Raw genomic sequence first — 21,769 nt, 5'->3', positions numbered from 1 at the left:
CACAACACTCTAATTCCTCACATTTCTCTCATAATTAGGGGACACGTTATACAAATTTCATCTTTTCTTTCCATGTTTAATTCTACAAAATAATTTGTAGTGGTTGGCCTGAGAACAGGTCATTGTCTCAATTCTCCCCCATTCCCCGGTCTGCAATTTCTCTTCAGTTGTTGGTAACAGCCTGTCATTTCAAGTTTGATGGGCAACATAACTGGGGAAAAGTATACATCAGATGGTTTTCCCAGTGCTTTCCCTCTGTCAATTAAATACCTACATTGTAATTATTTTTACTCAACCTGTTCATGTTATGAGACACATCTAGAGCAGGTGAGACTTGAACCCAGAAATCGTGACAATACAACTGTACTACACGTTTCTTTGTATCTACATTGTATTAATCTATATCAATGGAAAGGAGCGAGAGAGTTGTTCAGAATTCAGAGTTATGGTCAGTTAAAGTTCATATTATCAGTAACCCAATTGATTGCATCTTGAGAAAAAATTGCACTTAATATCACTTTTGTTATTTCTGAAGGTTGTTCTTGGTGCAACATCTCTTAAAGTTTTTAATTCAATTTTCATTCAGTGTTTTCCTGAATTTGAACAATGTTCATCAAAAATTTATATTCTTGCAAATGTTCTCGTGATAAAATCAGGTTACATACTGTTGAGGAAAAAAAAAAGCCTTTTGTTTCTTCCTCAAAACTTAGATTAGATTAGATTAGATTCCCTACAGTGTGGAAACAGGCCCTTCGGCCCAACCAGTCCCCACCGACCCTCCGAAGAATAAACCACCCAGACCCATTTCCCTCTGACTAATGCACCTAACTCTATGCGCATGTTAGGTAAAATAATGCCACATCACTTCAACAAACCTGAGGGTGTTTTCTGAAGCTCTATGGGATTCTCCAGAACTGAGCAAGGAACAAGGGTGAGGTTTATCTTTGACAATTGTGCCAACCAAAGTCCAGTGATGGTGAATTGGCAGCTTGCTTCTTTACCTGATCAATTGAAAGAAAGGAAATCAGACAGAGTGTAGAACAGGCTGCAGATTTGGTATTATCAATCTCACAGAGGATCAGCTTTGGATTTAGGATTTCTTAGCAACAGCTGTAGTGTTCCTGATAGATCCACTGTAATTTTGTCACTCAACTCAATGCTGTCAGCAGTCTCCCAGTGCAAAGAATGCTGAGTCTAACTGACTGGAAATAAGAGGACATGCCCTCACTTCATATATAAAACAGCATGGCTCCAGTCCAAAAATGCAGAAGACAGTTTTAGAGAAATTTTTTACTCCCTCTCATAGTGGGGACTTTATCTTGTTTAAAATATAGAAGCTGCCGTCAAAAAATTAATGGAGAGTGGGATGTGTTAATTATTCATACACTGATATCTCCTAGTATAATCAAAAGACCTTTATATTGTGCACCATATCAAACACTTGGCATTGATTGCAGGATCAGGTAAATGTTTTAAAAGCTGCAGCAGTTTTGCGAGCATAGTTTATGATGTTATCGTCAAAGTGCAAATTACAGGCATCCCATTAATTGTAATTATGACCATCAACAAGATTGATTTTTATTAAGATTTAAGAGGAATTACAGGTGGTCAATTTTAGTTTATTGCTTTTCCTTCTGTCATTCCACAAACCCCCCCATCTGCAGTTGCAGTGGTTTGGTCATATCACAAAGTCGAGAAACCATAAACTCATTCCTTGATTTGAATAAATCAGAAATACTCCTGAATACACTGGATATTATAAATCAAGTTTCAGAATCTAATTTTCAAGGATAGCCTTCTCCAATTCCGTTCTGAGTCAGTCTCATTTATTTTCACATCTGAATGTTTTAAAAGGTGTTCTTGGGATATGGTATTGCTATTTGTATTAGAATAATTTATCTAAGTTAATTGACTGGAGGAGGTAGTGGTAGTGAACTGCCTTCTTGAACTATTGCAGTCTTTGGAGAGTAAGGTCACCCACAACACTGCTGGGAAATGTGTTTGAGGATTTTGATCCAGTTTACTCCGGGTGTACCAGTTTGCTACCACAATCCAAAGATGTGCAGATTAGGTGAATTGGTGACGCTAAATTGCCCATAGTGGTCAGAGATCTGTAGATTAGGGTGCATTAGCCTGGGGTAAATGTATAGTAGTAGGCAACTGGGTTACTCTTCAGAGGGTCGGTGTGGAATTGTTGGGCCGAAGGGCATGTTTCCACACTGTAGGGATTCCATGATTCAATGACCCCGTGACAGTGAAAGAACATAAATATAGTTCCAAGTCAGAATGTTGTTCAACTTGGAGTCAAACTTGAAGGTGGTGTGTTCCTGTGCAACTACTGCCCTTGTCCTTTGGGATAGTAAAAGTTGTGGGTTTGGAAGTTGTTGTTGGAGGAGCCTTGGTGGATTACTATAATGCACCTTGTGGATAGTACACACTGCTGCCACCAGGTGTCAGTGGCGGAGGGAGTGGATGTTTTGATGCCAATCAAGCCAGCTGCATTGTCTTGGGTGGTGCCAAGCTTCTTGAATGTTTTTGGAATTCATCAAGGCAAATGGGGAATATTTCATCACTCTCCTGATTTGTGCCTTGTAGATGGTAGACAGGATTTGGAGAGTCAGGAGGTACATTACTGGCACAATTCCCAACCTCTGGCCTATACATGTTGCCATCGTATTCATATGGCTGGTCCAATTCAATCTCTAGTCAATGGCAACCCCTGGCATGTAGATAGTGAGTGACTCAGCAATGGTAATTCCATGCATGCCAATCACAAGTGGCAAGTGCAATTTATCGTTCCTGCAGAGATCCATATGAGGTCTTGCCTTTTATAATGTGCTTGTTCCCCTCTCTTTTTGAACATGCATTTCAATGGACAATTCCCAAGGAAACTCTGGGAGTGGGTTCAGTGTTATAATATTTTAAAGAGATTCAGTGATGCCTGTCAACACTTACATGCAAAATTAAATGTTGAGTTGATATTCTTGAGCACACTGGTAATCATTGGTGATAAAATCGCTGAATGGTTTTGAAAGATTCCATCCTGTATTCTTGTTTCTCCCAATTTTGCACCCACCTTAACAGCTCTCAAATCATTCCTACCTTTCAGAAAAACACTGTCCGATTGTCTGTTTGGGAGGAGGAGAAGGGAAGGGGGGAAACAAAGATTTATTCAGGAGATCACAGTGAGAATCACGAGCTGAAAACTAGTGAAGAAGTCATCCAGAACAATATTGAGTGGAATTAACCAAAGAAAAAGAAAAGATAGATATAAATTCATTTATTTGCTCTTTTCTGAACCTTGCTTTTATTCCCTGCCTGCATCAGCCACCCAGGGAAGAATACAATGCTTTTCCCTGTCACAATATTGAGAAAAATTGTATCATGAAAGAAAGACCACCAGATGCTTTATTGTCTTATAGGTTTCCAGATAATTACCCAGGAATAAAGCTCCTCCGCATGGTTTCATTGCACTGAATGAACTTGGATATTAGTGGACAGCACTGGGTTTTATGATTCCTGCTTCGCTATGCTGCACTTTTTGCTGACTGCCAGCTAGTTTATCAGTGAGACCTGCTATAAGCTTGCCAAACTGAAATGCAGCAATGCAAAGTTAACTATGTGTGACAGATGTCCATGAAATTGTTTAACATACACAGGACAAAGCTCTCTCATGTCAGTCAAAGGCTTCCTGCGAGGAACTAATCACCACCTCCTTGTGCACCCCCCACCACCCTCCCACAAACCCAACCAACTCTTGTGAGAATAAATGAACGTGCTAATAAGATATTCCAATTGCACTGGTTTAAATAATATTTGGGAAATTATCAGGCCTAATCCAGCTCTTCAGATTTGTGGCTGAGATGAGACATACTAACTGTACTCAGTCGGAACATGACCAAGTGAAAGGCAGTGCCTTTCCCTGCTCTTAGGTCTTGTAAAGAGGAAGCTTTATTGGTCTTGTAAAACTGTTGACTTCTACAGGCTGCATAATGAAGCCTGCTGGCTACCATTAATTCCTGGAGTGTAGTGTGGGTGGCCCGATAAACATTTCGCTGATGTTTCATTCCCACCCCTTTGACTACGACCCTGGTCAGGCAACTTTTATGCCCATGACAGCTTCATGAAGCACAAAACATGGAGCGATACATGGCATGAAATTGGCGACAATGCTTAGCAAAAGGGGGAACAATTCTCAGGCAGGATGTGATCACAATATGCCTGATTTGATCTGGAAACAGATGCAGGCACTAGGTATTGTGCAAGTGACTGAAAAGACATGACCCTCAGAGTACTGGAGACAAGAAGGCACTCCGAAAGCATCGCGGGGGAGGGGAGAAGGGGTGAAACCAATGAATAAATCAGGGCATGAAAAGAAGGGAGGGATATGCTAAAGAGGACTTCACAGAAAAGGCACCTCAAAGCTCAGGCCTGCCTGCTGCTGCAGCTGAACACAGTTCAGACAAAAGGCTGTTAACAGATGGGAGCTTGGCTGAAAGAAACCAAGTGTTCTTCAGTTAAGAATCGCTATTTGTTTAGCCTGCTTCAGCAGGTGTCCTTAGAGGCCCAGTCCAGCAGGTTAAGTGGTTTTGTGGTGGTTTAATAAAGGTCAGTCCATGTTTCAGTTGCTTGTTTTCACTTGTTAATGGTTGATACACAAGTATTTATCTTACAACCTCTCAAGCCAAACTCATTTTTGTTTCACGGTATAATTCTTTCTTTTAAAAACAAACTTATCAATTTACAATTTTTTAAAAAGTCTGAGTCATTTTGCCATTTCGTACATCCCCATGATTTTCCACAGCTTTGCATATGACAATGGATTAATTGGGCATGGTGTTCAATCTTTCCACTTTCCATTTTTTCTAATCTTCCATAGGATAAGAACTGGTTACTCCAAAGTTTATTTCCTATCCTTCATTGCACTTGAAAGGTGATGGTGAGCCACCTGCTTGAGTTAATCATGTAGTGTAGGTACATATACAATGGTTTTAGAGTGGGTCGTTGCACATTATTAACTCAGTCACTGTAAAGGAGCAGTGATGCATTCAAAATCAGAATGGTGGGTTGCTTGGAGTAGAACTTATAGGTGATGGGTGTTAACTGTATCCACGGCCCTTGACCCAGGTGGAAGAAATTTTCAAAGAAGCATTGACAAGTTGCTGTAGTGTCTCTTGTCTTTGGTGCATACTGCTGTCACTGCGCATCAGTGGTGGAAAAAGTGAATGTTGAAGATGGTGGATGGGTTGCTGATCAAATAGGATGGTTCATTCAAGATGGTAAGGAGCTAATTGTGGGCATGGGGCATCAAGGGTCAGGTAAACAATTATTATCCACCACTAGCTGTCCTGAGAAGGTAGTGGTGATCTGCTTTCTGGAACCACTGCGGTTCTTCATGGATAGCTATACCTACAGTGCTGATGTTTGACTATTTTGAAGCAGTGGCAGTGGATATGGTTCCAAGTCGAGATAGTGTGTGACTTGGAGAGGAAGCTGCAGATGGTGGTGCAGATGGGAGACAGGTGGTGAGCTACTTGTCATAGAATCCCCAGTGTCTGCCCTGCTCTTGTAGCCACAGTATTTAACTTGAATGGAAAGAAAATCAAACCAGGTATGAACTGTTGGTTTCTTCAAACCATCTGGTTCCTGCTGGTCAGAGGAGGTTAAAATTACCCCAAAGGATTTTTGTTTGGAGTAGCTTTGCTCAGGTCTGTGAATCATTTATCCTCTTGGAGGTGTAGTGGACAGCGAAGAAGGTTACCTCAGATTACAACGGGATCTTAATCAGATGGGCCAATGGGCTGAGAAGTGGCAGATGGACTTTATTTCAGATAAATGCGAGGTGCTGCATTTTGGAAAAGCAAATCTTAGCAGGACTTGTACACTTAATGGTAAGGTCCTAGGGAGTGTTGCTGAACAAAGAGACCTTGGAGTACAGGTTCATAGCTCCTTGAAAGTGGAGTCGCAGATAGATAGGACAGTGAAGAAGGCGTTTGGTATGCTTTCCTTTATTGGTCAGAGTATTGAGTACAGGAGTTGGGAGGTCATGTTGCGGCTGTACAGGACACTGGTTAGACCACTGTTGGAATATTGTGTGCAATTCTGATCTCCTTCCTATTGGAAAGATGTTGTGAAACTTGAAAGGGCTCAGAAAAGATTTACAAGATGTTGCCAGGGTTGGAGGATTTTAGCTATAGGGAGAGGCTGAACAGGCTGGGCTGTTTTCCCTCGAGCATCGGAGACTGAGGGGTGACCTTATAGAGATTTACAAAATTATGAGGGGCATGGATAGGATAAATAGACAAAGTCTTTTCCCTGGGGTGGGGGAGTCCTGAACAAGAGGGCATAGGTTTAGGGTGAGAGGGGAAAGATATAAAAGAGACCTAAGGGGCAACCTTTTCATGCAGAGGGTGTTACGTGTCTGACATGAGCTGCCAGACGAAATGGTGGAGGCTGGTACAATTGCAACATTTAAAAGACATTTAAATGGGTATATGAATAGGAAGGGTTTGGAGGGATATGGGCCGGGTGCTGGCTGGTGGGACTTAAATTAGATTGGGTTGGGATATCTGGTCGGGTTGGACCGAAGTGTCTGTTTCCGTGCTGTACATCTCTATGACTCTATGACTCTGATTTGATATATTTATTATAACGGAGAAGAATGAGATCTACAGAAATTCAGTTATGTGCATTTTTATTTGAGGGATGCAGTCAATAGTTAAACCAAAATGTCACTTCTTTTCATAATTAATACCAAATAAAGACTCGTATATTTTGAACCTTCTTATTTGATTATTCACTTTCTTGGTAAAAGCCTTTGGATCTATCTTTTACTTGTGATTCTAAAGTTTTTCACAGTTATTTATTAGATTTAATATTAGATTCCCTACAGTATGGAAACAGGCCCTTCAGCCCAACAAGTCCACACCGACCCCCCGAAGAGTAACCCATCTAGACCCATTCCCCTAACCTATATATCCTCCTGACTAATGCCCCTGATACTATGGGCAATTTAGCATATATTTGTTCATTCGTTGATGTCACAAGCATTTCAATGTGACAAATGTTCACTTGTTGCTGATGGTCATCTGACTGACTTTAATTTACCTCTGATAGTGTCTACTTCAGATTTCTGAGGTGACTTAATTAGAATCTGAAGTTCTTAGCAATAGATGCAAGTACAGCTTTCCTTCACAGATATATTTCTGACAATTTTATAAGTGATGCCTTGGAGTGGAGAAAGACAGGTTTAAATAAAGTTATCTTTGGCAACAGCTGGTTAATAAGCTGAATGCTGGTTCTCTAAATCCTGGTGTATCAGGTATGCCCAGCAGTGCAGCATAAATAGAGTCAAAGATATGAGTGGCTGAGCAGAATGTCTGCTGTAAACATCAGGGTGTCTGGGCTCTATAGGTCTGGTTAGTTTGCTATCAGTCTGATTCCTGATTTTCTATGTTTTCTCTTAACAGACACAGTCATGGACTTTACTATGGATATAAGAATACGGTTCTGATGGACCAAGTTTTGTGAAGATCATAGATCTGGTATAAATATGGCTATGAGAAATCTGATCAAGGATGGCTCTGTCACACTGATGACTGAATTGCAGCAAATGGTATTCACTGGGAGATGTACTGCACTAATGAGTCAGCAAGATAATAAGCACAGAATGAAGGAAACTGAGGGGATGGGAAATCATTTATTTGTAAGAGGAAGACTGCAGATCCATCTATGCGGAAGGGCTGGGGAAATTGAAAGAGGAATGTACATGGTGCAACAGGGAATTACACCTACTGAGACTATGACCACAAACACCTTGAGGTTAAATAGGATGTGTTATTTGCCAGTTGATAGCAGTTTGAGGTGACCACACTTGGTACAACTATAGATAGAACATACCTTTAAAAGCTTGAATGCAGGAGGCAGGAACAACTCAGGACAGTTCATTTTAGATATTTAATGTACTGTTATTACATCACAATAATTGGAGGTAATTGCTTTTTTTTATTCATTTGTGGGATCTGGGCATCTCTGGCTGGCCAGCATTTATTGCTCTTGAGAAGGTGGTGATGAGCTGCCTTCTTGAACTGCTGCAGTCCATGTGCTGTAGGTAGACCCACAATGCTATTTGGAAAGGCGTTCCAGTGACATCGAGGGAATGGCGATGTATTTCCAAGTCAGGATGGTGAGTGCCTTGGAGGGGAACTTGCAAGTGGCAGTGTTCCTATATATCAGCTGCTCTTATCCTTCCACATGGAAGGGTTTGGAAAGTGCTGTCTAGGGATCTTTGGTGAATTTCTGCAATGCATCTTGTAGATAGTACACACTGCTGCTACTGAGCATCAGTGTGGAAGGAAGTTGATATTTGTGGATGTGGTATCAATCAAGTGGGCTGTTTTGTCCTAGGTCAATCTTCTTGGCTGTTGTTGGAGCTACATCCATCCGTGCAAGTGGGGATATTCCATTACACTGCTGAATTGTGCCTTCTAGATGATAGACAGACTTTCGGAGTCAGAATGTGAGTTACTGACTACAGAATTCCTAGCTTCTGACCTGTTCTTGTAGCCACTATGTTTATGTGGAAAGTCCAGTTGAGTTTCTGGTCATTGGTAACCTCAAGGATGTTGATAGTGGGGGATTCACTGATGGTAACACCATTGAATGTCAAAGGGAAGTGGTTAGATTATCTTTTACTGGTAATTGCCATAGTCTGGCAATTGTGTGGTGAGAATGTTCCTTACCACTTATCAGCCCAAGCCTGGATAGTGTCCTTGTTGCATCTGAACATAAACTGATTCAGTGTCTGAGGAGTCAAGAATGGTGCTGAACATTGTGCAATTGTCAGTAAACATCTTCCATTTTTGACTTTATGATGGAGGTCATTGATGAAGCAGCTGAAAATGGTTGGGCCTAGGACACTCACTGTGGAACTCTGCAGCGATGTCTTGGAGCTGAGATGACTGACCACCAAAAACCATGACCATCTTCCTATGTGCCAGGTATGACTCCGACCAGCAGAAAGTTTACCCCCTGATACCCATTGACTCCAGTTTTACTAGGGCTCCTTGATGCCACACTCGGTCTATTGCAGTCTTGATGTCAAGGGCTATCACTCTCACCATTCCTCTGGAATTCAGCTCTTTTGTCGGTATTTGAACCAAGGCTGTAATGAGGTCAGAAGCTGAGTGGCCCTGGCAGAACCCAAACTGGGCGTCCCTGAGCAGTTTATTGCCGAGCAGATGTTGCTTGATAGCTCTGCTGGTGGCACCTTTCCATCACTATCAATGGGTTTTAGAAAGTGTTTGGAACGAATAGAACACAGCAACTTTCAGCATTCCCAATTCAATTCAAATCACCTATTCAATTACTGGAATCCATTTCACTATCCATAAATCTTTGCAAATAAATAAATCTTCTCAAATTTCACTGTTTCAAAACAACATTGCACTAAAGGCATGGAAATGATCAAGGAGATTAGGTTCCCTACAGTGTGGAAACAGGGCCTTTGGCCCAACAAGTCCACACTGACCTTCCAAAGAGCAACCCACCCCCCTCTGACTAATGCACCAAACACTATGGGCAATTTAACATGGCCAATAGGAGGAAACCGGAACAAACATGGGGAGAATGTGCAAACTTCACACAGTCACCCGAGGCTGGAATCGAACCTGGGACCCTGATGCTGTGAGACAGCAGTGCTAACCACTGAGCCACCGTGAGATCTGCACAGAAATATACATTCCAGTTAAATAAATGTCACTGATTAAAAACCAATGCTTCCCATGGTTTATGTATAAGCAGTGAACAATGGCAACACATCTCATGCTGATGAGTTTGTTGAAGGGAAAGTGTTTCTAAGCAAACAGAATGGACATCATTGCAACTCCAACCAGAAGAATTACCCGGTCACCCGGTGCAGCAGAGATGTATACATCACTTTCTGCCCTTAATCTCCTGTTGCTAAGGCTCATTTTCCACTGGGGCCAGATGTTGTTGCTCCTTCTTGGTATCTTGCTTTTCCCTGGAGCAAGGAAATACAGGTGTGAAGGATGCATTGAAACTCAGCCTGTCTTCATTATGACAGAGGAGATGATTTATCAGCATGCCCAAAATTATCAACAGATGTGGCAGAACAGTTACAAAAAAGTTGGCTCCGGTAAGCAAGGGTTTTAGGATAGAGAAAATTTAAGTTAATCCAGAGGGCAGGAGAAATTTTGAATGTTATGGAACACACTTCCAAAAGCTCATTGTTGAAATAAAGACAAGGTCACTTGTCAGCACTGGAAATGTTGAAAAAGATTTATACCAACAAATGAGGTCATTTGACCCATACTGACCAAAAAAAAGAGCTAACTGGTTTAATCCCGTTAACCACCTCTTGGTTTGTGGTTCTGCACATGCATACTTGAGTGTCGTTAAATTACAGTGAGGGCTTCTGACTTTGCCATATTTTCAGACAATGAATTCCAAACCTTCATCACCCACCAAATGAAGAAAAAACTTCTCAACTCCCTTGTAATCCTTCCACCTATTATTTTAAATTGATAACCCAGCTTGTAGATCTCACTGGTAATGGAAATGGATATTTCCTTTGTATTCTATCAAAGTCCCTCGGAAGTTCAGACACACACAGATTCAGCGTACTCTCAACTTCCTCAGCTCCAAGGAAAACAGCACCATAATCCAACCTTTCCTCCTTGGAAAGGTTCTCTATTTCTGAAGACTTATTCATAAAACTCCTCTTTAAACCCCTTCTAGTGCGATCACATTCTTCCTGAAACACACCAACCAGTATTGTATGCCACACTCTCGCTGCAGTCTCACTAATGTTTTACACAATTTCAGCACAATCTTGATTAATCTAGGCTTCAGCCAGGTGAGGTTTCATTTGGTCGTTTCAAAGTCAATGTTTGGTGAAAATTATCTCCTCACAGAAATGCAAATTGATGGAGACACATGTGAATAAGAAGCAATGATTTGCCACCTCTGGGCTAGTCCATGCTAACTCTTGTACCACTCAGTCACTCTTCAATCCCCTAGCAACTGCAATCGTCACTTTAACCTTTTAAATTCAATCTGCCAGGACATTTTCAGCACAAGTCTATCAATGTGACAAAGCTTGTTTCTCCTTATCTGGTACCTCAGAATAAACCCCAAACTTTATACTGAGAACTGAATACTAGCTAGAAATGGTTCTTAAGAGACACATTACGTCCATGAAACATTTGTAATGATCCAAGGATCGTCAAATGAAGTTTGTCGTATTTGAAGCAATGTATTCAAGCATATGATGCATTCTTCCAGGAATGACCATTTGTGTTTTGATATCTGTCATAGTCTGATCATGCCTCATAGCTATTTAACAGATCATCTTTTCTGCAGATTTCATCTAAGGACTCTGGTAGAGGGTCCAAATGTTTATCACTATCTAACTACTATGCACCATCTCAAATAATTTATTGCAGAATTTATGTCTTGCGGAATGTAATAACACCAGGCCACACCTTGCCTCTGTTTTGGTAAGGCTGTAATCTGTGTTCACATCTCGACTTCATTCTTCCTCTGGTTAAATTGTTCACACCTCAAGAACAACAGAGGATAGTCCCCCAAGCAGTTTATGTGTGATTTCCGTCAATCTTCCTCTAGGATTTAAAAACATTTTTTCATGGGATCTTAAAGCAGTTGACAAGACCAAGTTACCTATCCCTAATTACTTTTGAATTGTTTGGTTTGAGCAGGCCATTACAGAGGGCAGTCAAGTGTCAACTACAATGCCGTTAGTGAGGAAATGCCACTGGGCCAGGATTTTAACCCAGTGACAGTGAAGGAACAGTGATATATTTCAAGTCATGATGGTGAGTGGCTTGGAGGGGAACTTGAAGGCAATGGTGTTCCCATGTATCTGCTGCTCTTGACCTTCTAGATGGATTCTTTTGGGTCTGGAGTCACAAGTAGGCCAGACCAAGTAAGCACAGTACATTTTTCTCCCTAAATGATATTAGTGAACCTGATGTTTCTTCACCCCTAGACAATTGATGCTTGTTCTCATGGTCACTTTTACGAAGAGTGGCTTTTAATTCCAGATTTATCAATTGGACTTTTAAATTCCACCATCCACTTGCCTTGATATGTGCAGCTCCAATAACACTCAAGAAGCTTGACACCATCCAGGACAGAGCAGCACACTTGATTGGCACCGCATCCACTCCCTCCACCACTGACGTTCAGTACCTGCAGTATGTACTATCTACAAGATGCACTGCCGAAATTCATCAAAGATCCGCAGCTAGCACCTTCCAAACCCATAACATTTTCTTTTAGAAGGACAAGAGCAGCAGATACATGGGAACACCACTGCCTTCAAGTTCCCCTCCAAGCCACTCACCATCATGACTTGGAAATATATCGCCGTTCTCTCACTGTCACGGGGTCAAAATCCTGGCCCAGTAGCATTTCCTCCCTAATGGCATTGTGGGTCAATCCACAACAGGTGGACTGCAGCAGTTCAAGAAGGCGGCTCACCACCACCTTCTCAAGGGCAACTAGGGACAGGCAATAAATGCTGGCCAGTCAATGACACCCATATCGCGCAAATAAATGTTAAAACTGCTGGGATATGGACGCATCCCTCAAGAGCATTGGTTCAGACCTCTGGATTACTAATCCACTGATATTATTAACTTGCCACCATCTCTCCCATTTGTAACTTTTGCGAATGATGTTTTTCTTAGATTGTATTCTTCAACATTAGGCAACCGTTTTCAACTACTGTTTATTGGCATTTCTTTACAAAATAACAAAAAAAAGTCAAATTTTAGTTTGTGTCTGTTTTAAGGAATTCAAGCAAATCCCCGGTTAATGCCAAAGGCCTGCATACAATTAAACACAATTAATATACAATCAACTGTTAGGTTATTTCAAGATATACTGCACCTCAGACATATGGCTTTACAAATCTGAAAATGCCTGATATCAGACATGAAGCAGACTCAGCATTCTTTGAGTATTCTGAAGGAGAGTCATACCAAATTCGAAATGTTAACTCTGCTTCTCTCTCCACAGCTGATGCCAGACTTACTGAGTTTCTCCAGCATTTTCTGTATTTGTTTCAGACTTCCAGCACCTGCAGTATTATTCATTTATTTGCCTGTTTAATGAATAGCTGTTAACTGAATACAGTGCAGAAATGAATAGCACAAGTCTCGATTTATTAATTTAGGCATTGAACGATCTCAATAAAGCCCATTTTACAAACACTCTCTCCGGATCTGAAAATTGATATGTCAGAACATTTTTTCACCTCATCAGCAAAAGCTATAGGATCCCCACTGTACTCTGGCTGTAGTTCTGAACGAAGACTTGACAATATCAGTGTTTGTTTAATGGTTTCATACTATAATACATCAGTTAGGTTTACCTTTGCATCCTTTTACATGATTCCCAGCAAGTTCAGTCTCAGGTCAGCACTGAGTTACCTTATCTAAAGTTAACCCAGAAGGGTCTCTGTAAATAATTTCAGTGCAATGAAAACGAGGGAGATCTACTATGTTTGCAATCTGCACAGGCAGTGAATGTAAAACTGATTTCCCCTTGGAAATTCAAGGTTCAGTCTCTGCTCCATGCTGGGTTTGTTGATCTTAACCAGTTCACTGGGAGATGCTAGCTGCAGGGGAAATACCAAGACAAGTTTTTATTTCCAGCTAATTGTGAAGAAGCCATATTTTCAGCAGTTGAATTCTTTCAGCATGAATCTATAAAACTTTATGTTAGAGAATCCATGCCGACAGGGAAAAACCCTAATATCAATCACGAAAAGAAGACAATTCTATTCTAACCAAAGGAAAATAAGTTTGCAGAAGCTTTGCACAATTGGACTGTGTCATGATCCCATCTGGACAAGTCAGATTCCAAAATGAAACAAAAACAGACATTGGCGGAGGAACTCAGAAGTTCTGGCAGCATTTGTGGAGAGAAAGGACAGCAAATGTTTCAGACCCACTGAACTTTCATCAGAACTACTAGCTGCTAGGAAAAGATGGTACTTAAGCTGAAGGCAAGGAGTGGGAGAGTTGGTGAAGGAGTGAGAAGATAGGTGGAGGCAGAGCCTAGAGGGTGAAAAAGACAGTTGGCAAACCAAGAGATGGATAACAGCATACCAGGGAAAAAGAAAAGCTGGTAATGCAGAACATAACTGGGCAAAAATGGGTTGAAAGCGACCCAGATGATGTCAAGTGGGGGAGGGTAAAGGACAGAGAAAGTGTTCAGGTCCTAAAACTATCAAACTGGGTCCTAATGGCTGCAAGGTCCCCATGTGGAAAATGAGATGCCATGTTCTTCCAGCTTATGTTGAGCTTCGCTGGAGCACTACAACAGGCCTGACACAGAACTGTCGATCAGGGAACACAGTTGGATGATGAAGTGGCAGGCAACTAGAAGCTCAGGGTCACTTTTGTCAACACAATGTAGGTGCTCTGCAAAATGGAACCTTGCTTGATAGGCTATAGGTTTTACCTTTTATCATTGGTTACCATTGTGGTCATTCACTGGACATTATTACAGAATACTGTAAATGTACTTTAACAAAAAATAGCTTATTACTCAAAAAGTTTACAAATATGAATGAAACACTTTGAAAACATCTTATTTTAAACAGGATAAAGAAAAACGTTCCTCTTTTCCCAAGCAATATCCTTTACAGACACTCTATCTCACTGAATTACCACTCTTATCTTAGTAAATTTTAAAATTTCTATTCATCTGAAAAGGCTATAAGTGTTTCCTTTTGGACTTTCTGCACATTCACCATATATGGTTGATTTCATCATCATCTCTCCCCAAAGTACATAGTCTGGCAAACTCAGTTTCTTCTGAACTTTAAGAAGAACACTGTCTACTTGAACAGCTAAAACAGTTGAAGAACTTCTTTCCAGCTCAGAGACAATGTTTCAACAAACTGGACTGACCTTCTGGTGGTTAGAATCTTTTCTTCTCAACTGAACCTGGTTGTGGCTCTCATTATCTTTTCTTCTGGTCATAATTACTAGCTAAGTGAAAAATTCAGCAACCAAAGTCAAAAATAGCTTGCTAGTCATGTAGCATGAGTCAAATGCTTTCTTGGAAAAGTTATCTTTATTTCACTATTCAAAAATGACCATCTGACCTCTTCTAAAAAAGTCACTTTCACAAAACTAAAAATAACTATCCATTTATCTTTACTCTAGAATCCAAATTCCCAAATGATAATAATAATATATTTCTAAATCTTTATCACAGTGCACATACAAATGAGTGAAGATGCCATGAGGTAAATAATAAAAACCATAGTAATGTGTCTAGACAGAGGAGGCATTAAACAAAAATTGAGCAGTTGACAAATAATATCTAATGCAGATGTTTTAATAAACAGCTACTGGATGATCATTCTTGTGCGATGTATCCTGTGCAGCATTGTTGCAGATAGGCACATACGCTATACAGGCATATATAATAGGCATATGCATTTACATATGTGCACAGACCAATACCACAAGTAAACTGGGAATACTGCGATTTATAGTTAACAGTGTTAAAGTCTGTCAGGAGAACGGTAGCTGCCTCAAGGAGCAATCTCTGGGCGGAGCTTAAAAGAACAGAGAAAATGAAAGCAGCTGAATAATAATTCCTGGCTTCTTCAATGTGTTTACCAGACTTGGAATACAATCATAGTTCTGTCAAGCTTCAGCTGGCCTCCAGCAAAAATTTGTGTGATTTTGTGTGTTTCATTGAAATGTATAAACATACCTCAATTCAATAAAATTGCAATCTGTCTCACTTTTTTCCTCATAATATCTCACGGTTGGCAATGGACTGACCTTGGCAAATATGCTATCAAGGGGGTTCAGGTGCTGTCATCAACTGCAGGAGTAAAACCTGGGATTGTTTTATCAAATTATCAGAATCTCAAGAATGTGTCAGAGCTTCAGAACACACTAAACAATCAAATATCACCCTATCTGTAGAGTAGCACTGGGGGAGGTCAGTGAGGAGGATTTTTACCAGAGGGCTCAAATGGAGAATGGATGTGATGCCTGCAGTAAACAAACAGCAACAACAAGCAGTTTTTAAAATAAAAGTTATGAAAAACCTTACACCAGGACTAACAAGAGGAATAAGGTGTGGCTAACATAAGTGGTTCTCAGGTAGAGCTTAAAGGAGAAAAAGGAAGTGAAGACAATTAAGAACGAAATTCCAGAGCATGTGGGCTGGGTGGCTGAAGGCACATTTGCAATGATGGGGCAAACAAAATATGAAGAACTCCGCAGGAGGGCACAGTAGGACTAAGGAGAAGTCTGCAGGGTGTTTGTTGGGCTAAAGGAAAGATACAGAGATAGGCAAGAACACAGCCATTTAAGCATAAGGATGAGAATGTTACATCAGAAGCATTGGGAGGCTGGGAATAAAGTCAAGATTAGAGTGGTGCTTGAAAAGCACAGCAGGTCAGGCAGCATCCGAGGAGCAGGAAAATCGATGTTTTGGAAAAAAGCCCTTTATCAGCCCTTCCTGATGAAGGGCTTTTGCCCAGAACGTCGACTCTCCTGCTCCTCGGATGCTGCCTGACCTGCTTTGCTTTTCCAGCACCACTCTAATCTTGACTCTAATCTCCAGCATCTACAGTACCCACTTCTGCCTAGGCTGGGAATAAATCCATGTCAAGGAAGTGTGGGGAGATGGGAAAGTGGGATTTGATTTGGAATGGGATATTTGCAGCGGAGGTTTGGATCATGTGAAGTTTACAAAGTATGAAGAATGGAGCCAAGTCAGGAGAACAAATAGAATAATAAGGAAACATTTCAGTCTTCCTCTCCTGAGTCATAATTGAGGAGAACACATCACCAGGTCTTTATTAAACCCTCTCAATTTTAATTCTCTTAGTTTGAGTCCCTCTTATCAACAATAAGCAATGGGGATACATTTAACATTACCTGTCAGTGTTCTTCAGATTCCACACTGCCAAATTCACTTCCACGCAAGAAAATAGTCAGGACTTCACAAGTAAAGCAGGAGCGAAGATCCGTAAGGAACACACGAATGGTTGATTACAGTTTGGAACACTGGAAATGTGCAAGGTCCTTTTTTTAAAGATAATGAGGGATGCCAGGAGTGATGATTTTTATGAAGTACATTTGACATGTTTACTGTCGAGTAATCATCTAAAATAAAAAGCAAAGTACTGTGAATGCTGGAAGTCTGGAAAGCAAACGGAAAATGCTGGTGAATCTCAGCAGATCTGTCAGAGACAAAAAAAGGTTAACATTTCAAGTCAACAATGATTCTTTGACAGAATTACTATTGAAGCATATTTAACTGGAAACTCTATTTTTCTCTCCACAGATGCTGCCAGATCTACCAAGTATTTGCAGCAATTTCTGTTTTTATTCCAATGGGAGACAGCTTTTGTCCTGAATAATTTGGAGATGCTGGTATTGGACTGGGGTGTACAAAGTTAAAAATCACACAACACCAGGTTATAGTCCAGCAGGTTTAATTGGAAGCACTAGCTTTCTGAGCATTGCTCCTTCATCACTAGCACTCTGAAAGCTAGTGTTTCCAACTAAACCTGTTGGACTATAACCTGGTGTTGTGTGATCTTTAACTTTGTCCTGAATAAGACAGTCATTGGAAAATATGTAAATTTCTAAGTTTGCAGAGTTCAAATGCAATATTGATGCATAAAGTTTATATAGAATACAAGTATTTGATTGAACAAATAAAAGCATTTGAAATACACACTGTAGCCTGCAGGTTCTGTTTCCAGCTTTATCTGATGCTACTATTTTACAGAAGTGTGAACTGACATTTTAAGTTGTCCTCTACTTACTGTTCCTGAAATTAGTTAGAAGGGAACAAAATGATTGTCATGTATTTTGTGCTTGTTGATTAATGGTTGTATTATGCTCATGAGTGTGAGTTTGAACATCAATGTACTGCTGGAGTGTAGAGGTGCTGAAGACTTGTCACTGTATTCTAGGAAGCAAGACATTTAATTAATTGCAAGCCCCCCTCCCTACCTATTATTGATTGAATGACCATCAACGTAATTTTAATAAAAATGACAATGTATCACTTTGGAAAGCTACATCAATCTATTCCATCAAATGATCAATTTGAAAATGAGTAATATTCCCCATACAGTGAAATCAAGATAGCCTTGTGTAAAAATAGACATTAAGTAAAAGACTGGAATTTTCCAGCTGTTGGCAGTGGACATGGGTGATTTTCCCCAGTTCCCCGGGGCGAATTGGATTGGTATTGTCTGAAAGGTCATGGCAAGAAACATCTAGTGACATTTCCAATCACACCCCTTCATTCTAACCAACACTCTTCTGAAAGGACCCAAACAGAAGATCGAAAGACTTGTGTTTCTCTAGTGCCTTTCACAACCACAGGACGTTCTAAAGTGTGATCTTACATGATGGTCAGGATTCTTCATAAACATGAGATGTGAGCATGAGAACAGTAGCAATTGAGAGGAGTGTGTACATCTGGCTAGAGGAATCATTCCAAGTTCCACACACCAAGAGCTAAGTAACTTGCTTTTTGTTGCAGGATATATGCAGGGTTCATTTCCCTGAGTGCTCCTCAGATTCCTGACATTTCACACCCACCCCATTGCCAATAATCTACCAGATAAGGACCATGTTGCAGACTGGTCTTGCCCTCATCTTTCCTTCCTTCTTCTCTGTCTCTCTTCCCTCCACATTCCACTCCATCCCCCTACACCCAAGCCTAAAGTGCAGATTGGCTCTCTGAATCTGCAGAGTTGGAGTATGGGGATGGCACCAGAAACTCTTGGGAGGGCATTTGGTGACATGATAGAATGGGGTAAATGGGGATGGAGGGGGTGAGGTGGCATGACATGGAGGCTCCTGCCATAGTGCTAAGTTTACCAGCTGCAATTATCCCGATCCAAAAGAAGCAGTGTCCAGGAATCACATATCCCACATCAGAACAAAAGACAGCTATATGTACGACTGACCAGATTAAACCATATCAGCACCCAGGTGGACTGCTTCAGGAGTAGGAACAGGAGTAGACCATTCAGCCCCTCAAGTCTGCTACATTATTTGAATAGGTAATAGCTAATTTGTTGTAGTTGTACAGAACAATGGTCAGGCCAATTCGAGTCATAGAGTCATAGAGATGTACAGCATGGAATCAGACCCTTTGGTCCAACTTGTCCATGCCGACTAGATATCCCAATCTAACCTAGTCCCATTTGCCAGCACTTGGCCCATATCCCTCTAAACCCTTCCTATTAATACATCCACCAAGATGACTTTTAAATAATGTAATTGTACCAGACTCCACTACTTCCTCTGGCAGCTCATTCCATTTAAGCACCACTCTCTGCGTGAAAAAGTTGCCCCTTAGGTCTCTTTTATATCTTTCCCCTCTCACCCAAAACCTATGGCCTCTAGTTTAGACTCCCCAACCCCAGGGGAAAGACTCTGTCTATTTATCCTATCCATGCCCCTCATGAATTTATAAACCTCTATAAGGTCACCCCTCAGCCTTTCACGCTCCAGAGAAAACAGCCCCAACCTATTCAGCCTCTCCTTACAGCTCAAATCCTCCAACCCTGGTCTTTTGGAATATTGCGTGCAATCGGAAAGATGCTATGAAATTAGAAAGGGTTCAAACATGATTTACAATGATTGCCAGGGTTGGAGAATTTGAGCTATAGGGAGAGGTTGAATAGGCTGGGGCTGTTTTCCCTAGAGCGTCAGAGGCTGAGGGGTGACCTTATAGAGGTTTACAAAATAATGAGGGGCATGGATAGGATAAATAGACAAAGTCTTTTCCCTAGGGTGGGGGAGTCCAGAACTAGAGGGCATAGGTTTCGGGTGAGAGGGGAAAGATATAAAAGAGACCTAAGGGGCAATTTTTGTATGGACTGAGCTGCCTGAGGAAGTGGTGGAGGCTGGTACAATTGCAACATTTAAAAGGCATCTGGGTGGGTATATGGATAGGAAGAGTTTAGAGGAATATGGGCCAGGTGCTGGCAGTTGGGACTAGATTGTGTTCGGATATCTGGTCAGCATGGACAAGTTGGACTGAAGGATCTGTTTCCATGCTGTTCATCTCTATGACTCTATATCACAAATCCTGTCTGTTCGCTTTAGTTACATAACTCATTGTGCTCTTGTCTAAGAAAATAATTGGGTGACAAAATTGTTTGGTTTTTATATTTATATATAAGTTCAGACTGTCTGAATTGCCTCTACCTGGTCCAGCAGTGGGATCATTTCACAGAGATGAGGGAAACATTTTTGTTAGCCGCTGTTCCTTATAGCTCAGATCAGTTGGTGTACATCTAACTCCTTTACACGAAAGATATCTATAACGACGCATGATTCATCAATAATGATAGTTACTGTTTACTACTCAGATTGATCCTATACCAATAACTTATTCTTATGTTTTAACCCCGCCAACCAATAAAATTCAATTTTGTAGACAGGCTCATTTGTACTTATGCATCCTTTAAGGATTACTGAGCTCCGAATAATCATTATAGTTGGTCACAGGTCATGTTAAATTGATACAAAATAGCATAAGGGATTGGAAGATGGAAGCTGTTAAGTAAAGAATGGATTTCTCCTGGAACAAACAAAGTAGCTCTTTAATATTTCTGATATTGAAAACAAATAAGCATTCATTCAAAAAGATCACGTACTCACAGTCGAAGACGTCACCCTGTAATCTATTTCCATAGATCTGATTAATAGATCAGCTTTACATATCAAGCACTGTAGTTGTCACTGACACTAAATGTAAAATCTTTATTCCAACCAATGTCTAAATCATTGTTCCCCGTGCTGCGGATCATGTGGCACAGATTATTAATAGCTCTGGTCTCTACACCACTTGACACAGCGCTCCAGCTGTCAGTCTGCTCCCTGCCTCATATGATTCTTGTGCTGGTGAAGTGCCAGACCCGAGCCTATCCCATCAGTCACTGTCAGCCACCAGCCAGTGATGAATAGCCTGGGCCTTCGCTGTGGCAAGGCCCAGGCTCGCATTCACACATGCCTGATTCTTACCACCTTTCACATGCCAGCTGAGGCCTTGGTGGTCGAAAACGCCACAGTGACTCAGGAAACAAAACAAACTCAAGTTAAAAATAATGTGTCACACCTCCCTTTTAGCGCAGCCCCCTTCAGGTAACTATATGCATTTAATTTGGTTAAAAGGGGCTAATGGATCCCTTGGCGACAAGCTCTCGCTATTAAGCAGCCATTAATTTCTGAATCCGTGAAATCTAGTTAAAAGAGCGAATGCTTTCTTTCAAAATCCTTAATCCTGTTTGCAGACCTCCCCCTCCCCAGTTGCTGCTGTTGCTTGTCTGGTTGGCTGACAACTCTCTGAAACATGTATCCGGGGCTTTGTTTCAGAACACGTTTACTCCTCTAAATCAATACAATTTGCTGCCTTCTGTTACATGAAGTTGCCTTGGTTAAAGATCATCAAGAGACTCTGTGAAACACTGTGGGCCTGACTGTCCAGCCAGAAAATACAGCTGAGTCACTCAGGCCCACCATATCTCGATCACTGTCAATAAGGGACAGGGAAGCAGTTTACATCATTTCATTTACTATTTCAACGATTGCATAGCTCATTGCCTTCCCATTGTTTTGCTGATGGATTTCATTAACTTCCAATTAATCATTTTGGGTAACATTTAATGTTCAGGGTACATTGAAGAAATGACACAGACCCAGGCGTTTGT

General features: G+C 41.0%; 1 long non-coding RNA gene across 4 annotated transcripts in view; it reads right to left on the bottom strand.

Annotated features, from left to right (window-relative positions):
- Positions 1-20,841, bottom strand: part of LOC122539442 (uncharacterized) — a 60,451-nt gene extending 39,610 nt beyond the window's left edge. For 2 of the 4 annotated variants that reach the window (XR_015753230.1, XR_006309081.2), the window contains exons 1-3: positions 20,721-20,817; positions 16,962-17,189; positions 876-1,001 (exon numbers count right to left, since the gene is read on the bottom strand). This is a non-coding gene — a long non-coding RNA (uncharacterized LOC122539442). Of the gene's footprint in view, positions 1-875; positions 1,002-9,902; positions 10,022-16,961; positions 17,190-20,716 lie in introns of all 4 variants that reach the window. The other 2 variants (XR_015753229.1, XR_006309080.2) reach the window with 2 other exon arrangements.
- Between the last annotated feature and the right edge of the window lie 928 nt (positions 20,842-21,769).

The sequence above is a fragment of the Chiloscyllium plagiosum genome, unplaced genomic scaffold (genome assembly GCF_037043375.1).
Source record: "Chiloscyllium plagiosum isolate Xiang-an unplaced genomic scaffold, Cpla_swu_hap1 HiC_scaffold_36, whole genome shotgun sequence".
Classification (NCBI taxonomy): Eukaryota; Metazoa; Chordata; class Chondrichthyes; order Orectolobiformes; family Hemiscylliidae; genus Chiloscyllium; species Chiloscyllium plagiosum.
The sequence above is the reverse complement of the archived record's forward strand: the minus strand, read 5'-3'. Positions and strand labels throughout refer to the sequence as shown.